Below are 11,351 nucleotides of genomic sequence, written 5' to 3'. Positions count from 1 at the left end.
TATTAAAATGTATTAACGATATCTTTACTAGTGCTTTTTTCTAGCAACTAGCTTTTCAAGTCGGTGGCTTTACAAGCAAGCTACCTTCGGGTAAAAGAATTTGGGGTCACCAATCTCTTCTTTAAAGATGGGATGAGTCGATGTCGGTCGTTGGTGTGAAAACACTTCAAATGTCGAATTCTAAAATCTAGTGAAAGGTTTCCGAGTCATCTTTCATTCGGTTGTAAGCAAAATATCAAAAACATATTTGCTTTACAATCTTTCATCCGGTTGTAAGCAAAACTATCAAATGTATTTTAACTCTTTAATCAATTTTGATTTATTACTTTCAATCATTATTTTATAAGTAAATAGTTGTAATCCTTTGAATTCAATAATTTGCTTGAAATCCAACGGACCAATCAGAGCGCGCCATGTGGCGCGACAATCACATGTGATTGAAAAAAAAATTAAATTTTTTTTTTGTTTTTGAAAAAAAAAATTTCTTTTTTTCGAAATTTTTTTAAACTTTTTTTTTGTTTTTTTTTTTTAAATTTAGCATGTCAATCCAATCACATGTGATTGTAAAACCTAATCACATGTGATTCTGCATGTCAAATCCAATTACATGTGATTAAAAAAGAATTTTAATTAATTTTTTTTAATCACATATTCACATGTGATTGGATTTGACATTGCGAATCACATGTGATTGGGTTTTACAATCACATGTGATTGGCATGCAGAATCAGATGTGATTTACTGCATGTCAAATCCAATCACATGTGATTGAAAAAAAAATTCGAGATGCGATTTACTGCATCTCAAATCCAATCACATGTGATTGAAAAAAAAAATTCTTTTTTTTTTATAAAAACAAAAAAAATTTCGAAAACAAAAAAATTTTGGAATTTTTTTTTTTAATCACATGTGATTGTCGCGCCACATGTCGCACTCTGATTAATCCCTTGAATGTCAACTTAAAATTTTAAATCATTTGAATATTCCTTTATAAGTAAAATACGTTAAATTTACCTATTCCAACAAAAAATTATACGTAACTTACTTTTTGAGAGAGGACACAGGTAGTAAAAGAAATGAACATAATGTTACGTGAACATATTATCAAATCAAATTGAAACATTATTTGGATAGAAAAATGATCAATTTATTAAATTCTCGGTAATCACAACTCCGCTAATAGGCGTTTGTAGTCCAACGGTTAGGATAATTGCCTTCCAAGCAATAGACCCGGGTTCGACTCCCGGCAAACGCACATTTATTTTTTGAGTTTCATGAAAATTCACAAAATTAACCGCTATAGTTATTTTGTTGAAAAATTACCAGTTCAACCTTTTCATTTGCCGCCCAAATTTCGATAACTCTCATCAACTAAAAATTATTACGGAGTAATTAATAAAAATAAAATAAAAGGCGATTCCATATCGTCTCTCAATTTTATTTTAACGATGATGTCGTTTCTCAATTGCAGCCTTCCAATTCTGTTGTCATGGTTCAGGCGATTTTCACGGCAAATCAGTTTCAATTTGGGAGCTATCGATGTAAAAGGTTAGAATTAGTCTCACCTTTTCATGTTTGATGTTTCTGTTTTCTGCTAAATTTATAGCGATTTGCCCTTTTATCTTCATCTGTACAAAGTAAAATTGCTGTATATACATTTATATATGTGATTATTTTGTATTTTATGGTACTGTCGTATTGCTTATTAATCGTCATTTATATCAACACAAACTGTTAGTTAGGGTTCTGTTAATACTATTAATAATAATTTACGCCTTTTTAACCTTGATAGTAATAGTAACTTCTGTAGCCATGAAATCAAAGCTCCGTCTAGTTTGTTTTGGCATGCGTTGTAAATAATATAGTTTCAGGATGTTTTTAGTGTAGTAGATTTAGGTTAGTTAATTACCACTTGTTGAATTAGTTATGTACTGCATACTATATTCTTAACTGAATCAGCCACAGGTTATTCGAATCTGACAGTTCAACTTGGTGTTTATATGTTATAAGTTAAGCGTTGTCAAATTTTGTATAATGACAAAGAATCTTTTCACTCTTATTACGTTTAATTTTAATTCGTGCATCCTCCATCGCGACCATTGAGTTGAATCTGTAAATGAATCATTGTTTAAGATCTGTCATCAGGACTTTCAGTGTATTACCTCACTTTAGTAGGTTGATTTATTTTAAAAGATTTCATAGATGACTACGAGTTATACTCTTAATAGAATATGTAATAAGTGAAATATAGTCACACCTAAAAAAGAAAATAAATATGAGTAGACTTTTCTTAAAATGGGGCATTCTGAGAATCAAACTCGGGACCTCTCACACCCAAAGCGAGAATCATACCACTAGCAATGGCGAGTCTAGGTTAAAGCCTGTGGTGTCACGGGACACCACTAGTTTAAACTTTTTATGTAACAAATACTCTTTAAATCATATAAGACACCACTAAATCCTACTACAGGTCCCTATATATTTTTCGAATTTATAGTTTTTCCCTTGAGTTGTATAAGACACCACTAAATTTAACTACTTGGATCACATATATTTTTCAAATTTTTAGTTTTTTTAAGGTAAACAATCATTAAAATAGATTTCAAATATAATTAGTACTGAAATTTTTTTTCAGGAACCAATTGAATTCTGATCCTGGAATTGCCACTGACCACTAGACCAAATGCCCTGATGTTCTACCTTACTACTACCTTAGTTATAATTTTATCTGGGCTTATTAAACACATTATATTATAAGTACTCTACACTTTTGGGTTGTAACTATGTAGATTATATGATGATTATAATACCATTATGTTGGTTCATATTAGCCCTTTGGAGTTTTGTGCTTTTTTATAAATTTGTCTGCCAACATCAAGTTTTGTTTTCAAGTTGCTTGTAAACTAACATGTAACCAGATACCTGAATTTTGTGGTACAAAGTGATCGCCTTAGGTTACAATAAGATCTAGCCACAATTGAGAACTAATACCTCGTGCTTGTTAATATCAGGCTCGGACCTGCATTGAATGCTTATAACTTCTTAAGCCAACATTGAGTTATAAAATGACACATTTTAGATATTCATCACATTTGATTTTCTGAGCTGATACATGTTTGTTTGTTAATATATATGTTACTATATGTACATCTGTTTAAATGATAACGTGTAACACATAATTCAGTTATCATGTGTCTTCAATGATGACAATAACATTTTTCAAATTAATCTCCTTGAAAACTTGATTTTGATTGTTTGAAGCTGTATTTCTAAACATGGGAGTTGAATTAGAAGTTGTCATATCTATATACATTTGCTTGTGACATCAGTTTATTAGGTAGCTTTGTTTCATATGTCTCAAATTGACTTTTCTTTAGACTAATACTAGAATAAAATGCTAATAAAATAAAGGCTATCAAAACCATCATAGGAAGAGTTGATTTTTTCAAAAAGGGGCATTCCGAGAATCGAACTCGGGACCTCTCGCACCCAAAGCGAGAATCATACCACTAGACCAAATGCCCACTTGCTATATGTCTCTGTTCTAATTCCCTATGTATATATATATATATATATATATTTAATATGTTATAAACCAGATTGAAACATGAACTCACCAAACTTAAAGTATTGAAATCACTCTCTATTTATATATGTCTATTTTAATGCTATTTTCACTACTGTTATTAGTTATTACCTTTATACAGTTATACTTTACTTTATATTTCTGTTGTTTGAACTTGAAGTATTGCTGTTGTTTCACATTTATCTGTTGTATGAGGTTTTTTTTTTTTTTTTTTTCACCTAGTTCATTGTATGCATTGGTGAAGACATAAGTGCATTGTTCTAGTTGCCTAACTTGCAAATTAATATGAAATTATATGTCTGGTTATGCAATATAAGGACATCTGGAGCCTTTTTATTTTAAAAAACATCCAGCACTGCTCGAGCTCGAAAACTTCCAGTTTGGTGATGGTAGATTTGTACACATATTGTCTCTACAATAATGACATAAATATAATAAATATATTTATATTTAACTGTAAGATTGCATTTGATCAAGTTTTGAAAATAGTTAAGACTTAAGAGTATGGCAATTCTTTGACAGAGGACTGAATATATCAAACACACTAGTTTATTTTACAAGTCTATATGTAAATACATGTGTAGTATATAAAAAATATTGTGTACAAGTTGTAATTTATAAGGGACTTTTAATAAGCTCTACAGGCTGAATTGTAGGATTACCTTTTTCTACTTGGTCTATTTAAGTTGTTGCCCAAATAACCACCTACCATTGAGCTAAATTTTTAAAGAAACTTGTTTAAGCAAGCATATCTTTTTCGGTATATAACAGGTAGATCTAGATCTGATATTAAAGTCTTGAGTTGGCTTTTGCTTATATTAGAAGTCAAATATTGACTTACATAAAATCGTGCAATTTTAAAAAGTTTATATGAAATGATTAGTTTTATAACAAAGGGGCATTCCGAGAATCGAACTCGGGACCTCTCGCACCCAAAGCGAGAATCATACCACTAGACCAAATGCCCACTTGCTTCATTTATCTGTTGTTATTTCTTATCACCATGGTTAAAGCATGAGTTCCTTGATGAAAAATACATCATTCATCTTTTATTATTCATTAAGTACACAATTGATTAATGCCACTGATATAAATTTATTTTGTGCCTTAAGTTATTCGGCTTTCTGTTTTCGTACTTCTGATTTAAAATTACTGCATTTCGCACTGAGGCTAGTTTGTTCGAAGAAAGAACCTGGTGCCTTTTTCTTATGTGACCTTTGCAAAGCTCATATATATGCAAATATATGTGTCTGCTTATACTCTCATAAGCTAAAACTCTGCATAGAGTATACAACACTGATTGAGATTTTAAGATATTTGGAAGAAAATAAACTTATGTCTTTCTATTAACGAATGAAAAATCCTTGTACTGTACATAGTTTAATGGGGCTGTATAGTGTTCAGTTTGTTGGAGTGTAAGATATGGAGCTGTGTTAGATAGAGTAATGTATACAGATCTTAAAAAACTTCAAGAATCCTAGTAATGATATGGAGCTGTTTCATTTCCCTAACCGGGTAGAAGTTTGTTGGTAAGGAAAACAAACAATAAAAGATAAAAAACACAAAAGATTGGGGCATTCCGAGAATCGAACTCGGGACCTCTCGCACCCAAAGCGAGAATCATACCACTAGACCAAATGCCCTTTTGTTAACACCATCATACTATTATTAAGTTAGTGCATTTTGGGTAGGTGATAGTTATATTTGATATGTGAGTTTACAAAAGGGCTTAGAGATTTTTTCTTTTCTACTAGACTCCTTATATTGCTATTAAGGTAAGTGCATACTTCTAGAATATTTTTTGTAACTATACCTGGCAATTGAGACCCATACTCTCAAGAGACCCATACGCTCAAATTTGAGTCAAAATGGTTCAAGTTTCTGGTCAATTAGGTCTTGAAAAAATTAAGCTTGACAGTGTAAACCAAAACTTAAAAAAGGTCCAATGAGTTGTTCTCTAACCTATTAGGTCTTATACAAAATATAAAAGAACAGGTCAAATGGGTATCGAATCCTAAAGTTCAACAAATAGAGACAGGTCTATTGGGTCTTGTGAATGGGTCAAATGGGTCGAACATAACAAATTTTATCCATCAATTATTTATGAAAGCATTAATGGTTATATCAATTTTTATGTATATTAATATTCTTATATATATAATAAAAATATTAATAACTAAAACACTATAATAAATGCAAAAGTATATGGCGCGTTTGACCCATTTGTACCATTACCCGTTTTGATCTGTTAACCAAACCGACCCAACCTGACCCGTTTGGACCCGCTTAAAATTTTCTCATTCAACCCATGACCCATTTCAACCCAAAACTGTTTTGACCCGTTATCCAAACCGACCCAACTTGACCCGTTTGGACCCGTTTGAAATTTTCACTCATTTGACCCATGAACTATTTCAACCCAAAACTGTTTTGACCCGTTATTTTAACCGACCCGACCTGACCCGCTTGCCAGGTATAGCTGTAACACTTATGTTCAACTGATATGCAACCTAAGCTCAAAAGGATCACTCTTATACTCTTGTTACATGTAATATCTAATCCTAATTGCCTTTCAAAAAAAAAAAAAAAAAAAAAAAAAAAAAAATATCTAATCCTAACCATCAACTCACTTGTTGGTGATGATAGATTTGTAAATTAAAAAATGTCTTTTATTCAATTATCTTAACTTTGATTTTCCCTTGAGTTGTATAAGACACCACTAAATTTAACTACTTGATCACATATATTTTTCAAATTTTTAGTTTTTTTGAAGGTAATCAATCATTAAAATAGATTTCAAATATAATTAGTACTGAAATTTTTTTTCAGGAACCCATTGAATTCTGATCCCGGAATTGCCACTGACCACTAGACCAAATGCCCTGATGTTCTACCTTACTACTACCTTAGTTATAATTTTATTTGGGCTTATTAAACACATTATATTATAGGTACTCTACACTTTTGGGTTGTAACTATGTAGATTATATGATGGTTACAATACCATTATGTTGGTTCATATTAGCCCTTTGGAGTTTTGTGCTTTTTTATAAATTTGTCTGCCAACATCAAGTTTTGTTTTCAAGTTGCTTGTAAACTAACATGTAATCAGATACCTGAATTTTGTGGTACAAAGTGATCGCCTTAGGTTACAATAAGATCTAGCCACAATTGAGAACTAATACCTCGTGCTTGTTAATATCAGGCTCGGACCTGCATCGAATGCTTATAACTTCTTAAGCCAACATTGAGTTATAAAATGACACATTTTAGATATTCATCACATTTGATTTTCTGAGCTGATGCATGTTTGTTTGTTAATATATATGTTACTATATGTACATCTGTTTAAATGATAACGTGTAACACATGATTCAGTTATCATGTGTCTTCAATGATGACAATAACATTTTTCAAATTATTCTCCTTGAAAACTTGATTTTGATTGTTTGAAGCTGTATTTCTAAACATGGGAGTTGAATTAGAAGTTGTCATATCTATATACATTTGCTTGTGACATCAGTTTATTAGGTAGCTTTGTTTCATATGTCTTGAATTGACTTTTCTTTAGACTAATACTAGAATAAAATGCTAATAAAATAAAGGCTATCAAAAACATCATAGGAAGAGTTGATTTTGTCAAAAAGGGGCATTCCGAGAATCGAACTCGGGACCTCTCGCACCCAAAGCGAGAATCATACCACTAGACCAAATGCACACTTGCTATATGTCTCTGTTTTAATTCCCTATATTTATATATCTAATATGTTATAAACCAGATTGAAACATGAACTCACCAAACTTGAAGTATTGAAATCACTCGCTATTTATATATGTCTATTTTAATGCTATATATTCACTACTGTTATCAGTTATTACCCTTATACAGTTATACTTTACTTTATATTTACGCTGTTTAAGAGGTTTTTCTTCACCTAGTTCATTGTATGTATCGGTGAAGACATAAGTGCATTGTTCTAGTTGCCTAATTTGCAAATTAATGTGAAGTTATATGTCTGGTTTTGCAATACAAGGACATATAGCGTTGCTCGAAAACTTCTAGTTTGGTGATGGTAGATCTGTACACATATTGCCTCTACAATAATGACATAAGTATATTTAACTGTAAGATTGCATTTGATCAAGTTTTGAAAATAGTTAAGACTTAAGAGAAGATACTGTAGTGGCAATTCTTTGACAGAGGACTGAATGTATCAAACACAATAGTTTATTTTACAACTCTGTATGTAAATACATGTGTAGTAGTTAAAAAAAATTGTGTACAAGTTGTAATTTATAATGGGCTTTTGATAAGCTCTGCAGGCTGAATTGTAGGATCACCTTTTTCTACTTGGTCTATTTAAGTTGGTGCCCAAATAACCACCTACCAATGAGCTAAATTATTAAAGAAACTTGTTTATTAAGTCGATCTGCAAGCATATCTTTTTTTGGTATATAACAGGTAGATCCAGATCTGATATAAAAGTCTTGAGTTGACTTTTGCTTATATTAGAAGTCCAATATTGACTTACATAGTATAGTGGAATTTCAAAAAGTTGATATAAATTAATTAATTTTATAAAAAAAGGGGCATTCCGAGAATCGAACTCGGGACCTCTCGCACCCAAAGCGAGAATCATACCACTAGACCAAATGCCCACTTGCTATATGTCTCTGCTGTTATTTCTTATCACAATGGTTAAGGCATGAGTTCCTTGATGAAAAATATATATTCATCTCTTATTATTCATGAAGTACACAATTTATTTTGTGCCTTAAGTTATTCGGCTTTCTGTTTATGTACTTCTGATTAAAAATTACTGCATTTCGCACTGAGGCTAGTTTGTTCGAAGAAATAACCTGGTGCCTTTTTCTTATGTGACCTTCGCAAAACTCATATATATGCAAATATATGTGTCTGCTTATACTCTCATAACCTAAAACTCTGCGTAGAGTATACAACACTGATCGAGATTTTAAGATATTTTGGAAGAAAATAACCTTATATTGCTATTAACATAAGTGCATACTTCTAGTATATTTGCTGTAACACTTATGTTCAAAATGATATGCAACTTACGCTCAAAAGGATCACTCTTATACTGTTGTTACATGTAATATCTAATCCTGACCATAAACTCACATGTTGGTGATGATAGATTTGTAAATTAAAAAATGTCTTTCATGCAAATATCTTAACTTTGATTTGCTATATAAAGTCACGCTGTTAAATTATTGCTATTTTTTATATTTATATCTATCATTTGAATAATGTTCTAAATCCTGAGGTTGAACAGATGTGTTTTTATGAATGTACGTGGAACTACATGTATCCATGTTTGAATGATAATCTGAAACTTGTAATCCATTATATTTGATGTTCTTCGCTTGTTTGGTAGCAGAAATACCTATTCATGTTGGTTTATGATTGCTTATTTTGGTAATGCGGTTACAACTTTTCACCAACTTGGTCCTTAAGAGTTTTGGCAAGAAAAGTGAAGTCACATTAACTAAATCTGGTAATGCAGTTACATATGCTTTTCATAAAGTTGCATTTCCCTTGGATTTCTAGGTGGCTAGTAAAGTATGCCTTTATGAGTTAAATTGATTACTGGACACTTTTAAGTTCTAAATGCACAAGTTTATGCATATTATATTATATTATATTATATTATATTATATTATATTATATTATATGGTAGAGTAGATTTGTATCCAAAAGTCCTGAGAGTTGACTTTGACTCTATTTCACATCAGCACTAGAGAATTGATTGATTATGATCAAATGGTGAGACTTATTGAAAACATGGAAGTTATTCTTTCTATATGATAAAAAAGGGGCATTCCGAGAATCGAACTCGGGACCTCTCGCACCCAAAGCGAGAATCATACCACCAGACCAAATGCCCTGTTGTTATTCAATCTATTGAGTCTTATACAAAATATAAAAGAACGGGTCAAATGGGTATAAAATCCTAAAGTTCAATAATAGACATGTCTAATGGGTCAAATGGGTCAAATGGGTCGAGCATTACAATACTCATATGTCAATCATTTATGAAAGCATTAATGGTTGAATCAATTATTAGGTACATTAATATTTTCTTATATATAATAAATAAATATGAATTAATAATAATAATAAAAAATATAATAAATGTAAAAAATTGTATATGACCTGTTTGGACCTATTTGAACATTAGACCTATTATCCGTTTTGACCTGTTACCCAAACCGACCCAACCTGACCCGTTTGGACCCGTTTAAAATTTTTACCCGTTTGACCCATGACCCATTTCAACCCAATACCATTTTGACCCATTACCCAAACCGACCCAACCCGACCCGTTTCCCATGCTCAATACTGGTCTCTTTGATTGCATTTGACCTACTATTGAAAACTGTTGTAAATTTAGTGTAATTTTGGGTTTTAATCTACACTTGTAAATGGGTTTGGAGGTACGGAGTGTACACCCATTAAGTGATAGATTACCCGAACCCAAAAGTGGTTTTCCATTATTTACTATCATGACTTGGTCTACCTAAAATTTGACTAAGTGTTTTCAGTACTAAGTTTTCTTAGTAAGCTGAAATTTGGCTAAGTGTTTTGTGCTGGTTGTTCTGCATTGCTGGTCCTTGTACTGGTTGTTCTGCATTGCTGGTCCTTCTGCTGGTTGTTCTGCGCAGCTGGTCCCTGTGCTGGTTGTTCTGCGCAGCTGGTCCCTGTGCTGGTTGTTCTGCGCAGCTGGTCCCTGTGCTGGTTGTTCTGCACAGCTGGTCCTGTTTGCTGGTTCCTCTGCGCTGCTGGTCCTGTATGCTGACTTTTGCGCTGCTGGTCCTGTTTGCTGATTTTTGCGCTGCTGGTCCTTTTGCAGTGCTGGTTCTTAAGAGACAGCAGTAAGAAAACACTTAACACAATTTTGAGTGATTACGGAAGAATTATTCTTGCACCCACTTTTACTTTAGTGGTTGAAGGAATAATACTTGTTTATTATAAAGTGATCACTCATGCTTTGATAGTTGTAAAATATAATATTTGTTTATTGTAAAAGTAACAACTTTTACTTTAATGATGGAAGTGATAATATTTGTTTATAGAAATATTCTTCATGTAACCACTTTTGAATATTATAGAAGATACTTTTATTAATCAATTGGCCAATTGATTTTAATAAAAGACTCTTTCATGATTAAGGGTGTATATAAATATATTAACCAATATGCATGAGAAACACACACAAGTTACGAACACCAAAATATTCTTCTGCAAAAGGAATTCTTGTTTCTGCCAAAACAAGAATTTAATCTCTGTCTTATCCCAAAGTGATATTCGTGTAACCCAGGCTATAAGGGTCGAATAATTACTTTCGGAAAGTGATACCACGATTCAGTGATTTATCCGGCTATCGATTATTTTACCCTACACGAAAGAATTTTAGAAAAACCTCCAACAATCGAAAGTAATTATTCGTTATAATCGATGGCGGCTACGATGAAACACATGACGGCGAATTTCTCCAAACTTGAAAAGTTTGAGGGAATTGATTTTAGGAGATGGCAAAAGAAGATGCACTTCTTTCTGAGCAGCATGAGTGTGGTGTACGTACTCAGCACACCAATTCCTGAAGATCATGGTGATGATGCCACTATTGAACAAATTCGGAAAAGGTGCAAGTGGGAGAACGATGACTACATCGCTAGAGGTTTAATCCTCAATGGTATGGCTGATTCCCTTTTTGATATTTACCTAAATGTTGAATCTTCT

The 11,351-nt window shown here is 32.2% G+C and overlaps 7 non-coding genes across 7 annotated transcripts; 1 reads left to right on the top strand and 6 right to left on the bottom strand.

The window, feature by feature from the left end:
- The first annotated feature begins 1,183 nt into the window (after positions 1 to 1,183).
- On the top strand, positions 1,184 to 1,255 carry TRNAG-UCC (transfer RNA glycine (anticodon UCC)). Its single transcript has one exon. It is a non-coding gene; the product is annotated as a tRNA-Gly (tRNA).
- A 2,197-nt stretch (positions 1,256 to 3,452) lies between these two features.
- Positions 3,453 to 3,524, bottom strand: TRNAP-UGG (transfer RNA proline (anticodon UGG)). Its single transcript has one exon. It is a non-coding gene; the product is annotated as a tRNA-Pro (tRNA).
- Positions 3,525 to 4,481: 957 nt separating this feature from the next.
- Positions 4,482 to 4,553, bottom strand: TRNAP-UGG (transfer RNA proline (anticodon UGG)). Its single transcript has one exon. It is a non-coding gene; the product is annotated as a tRNA-Pro (tRNA).
- A 604-nt stretch (positions 4,554 to 5,157) lies between these two features.
- Positions 5,158 to 5,229, bottom strand: TRNAP-UGG (transfer RNA proline (anticodon UGG)). The gene has a single exon. It is a non-coding gene; the product is annotated as a tRNA-Pro (tRNA).
- Positions 5,230 to 7,232: 2,003 nt separating this feature from the next.
- On the bottom strand, positions 7,233 to 7,304 carry TRNAP-UGG (transfer RNA proline (anticodon UGG)). Its single transcript has one exon. It is a non-coding gene; the product is annotated as a tRNA-Pro (tRNA).
- Positions 7,305 to 8,173: 869 nt separating this feature from the next.
- On the bottom strand, positions 8,174 to 8,245 carry TRNAP-UGG (transfer RNA proline (anticodon UGG)). The gene has a single exon. It is a non-coding gene; the product is annotated as a tRNA-Pro (tRNA).
- Positions 8,246 to 9,423: 1,178 nt separating this feature from the next.
- Positions 9,424 to 9,495, bottom strand: TRNAP-UGG (transfer RNA proline (anticodon UGG)). Its single transcript has one exon. It is a non-coding gene; the product is annotated as a tRNA-Pro (tRNA).
- Between the last annotated feature and the right edge of the window lie 1,856 nt (positions 9,496 to 11,351).

Source organism: Rutidosis leptorrhynchoides, chromosome 10, assembly GCF_046630445.1.
Source record: "Rutidosis leptorrhynchoides isolate AG116_Rl617_1_P2 chromosome 10, CSIRO_AGI_Rlap_v1, whole genome shotgun sequence".
In the NCBI taxonomy this organism is placed as follows: Eukaryota; Viridiplantae; Streptophyta; class Magnoliopsida; order Asterales; family Asteraceae; genus Rutidosis; species Rutidosis leptorrhynchoides.
The sequence above is the reverse complement of the archived record's forward strand: the minus strand, read 5'-3'. Positions and strand labels throughout refer to the sequence as shown.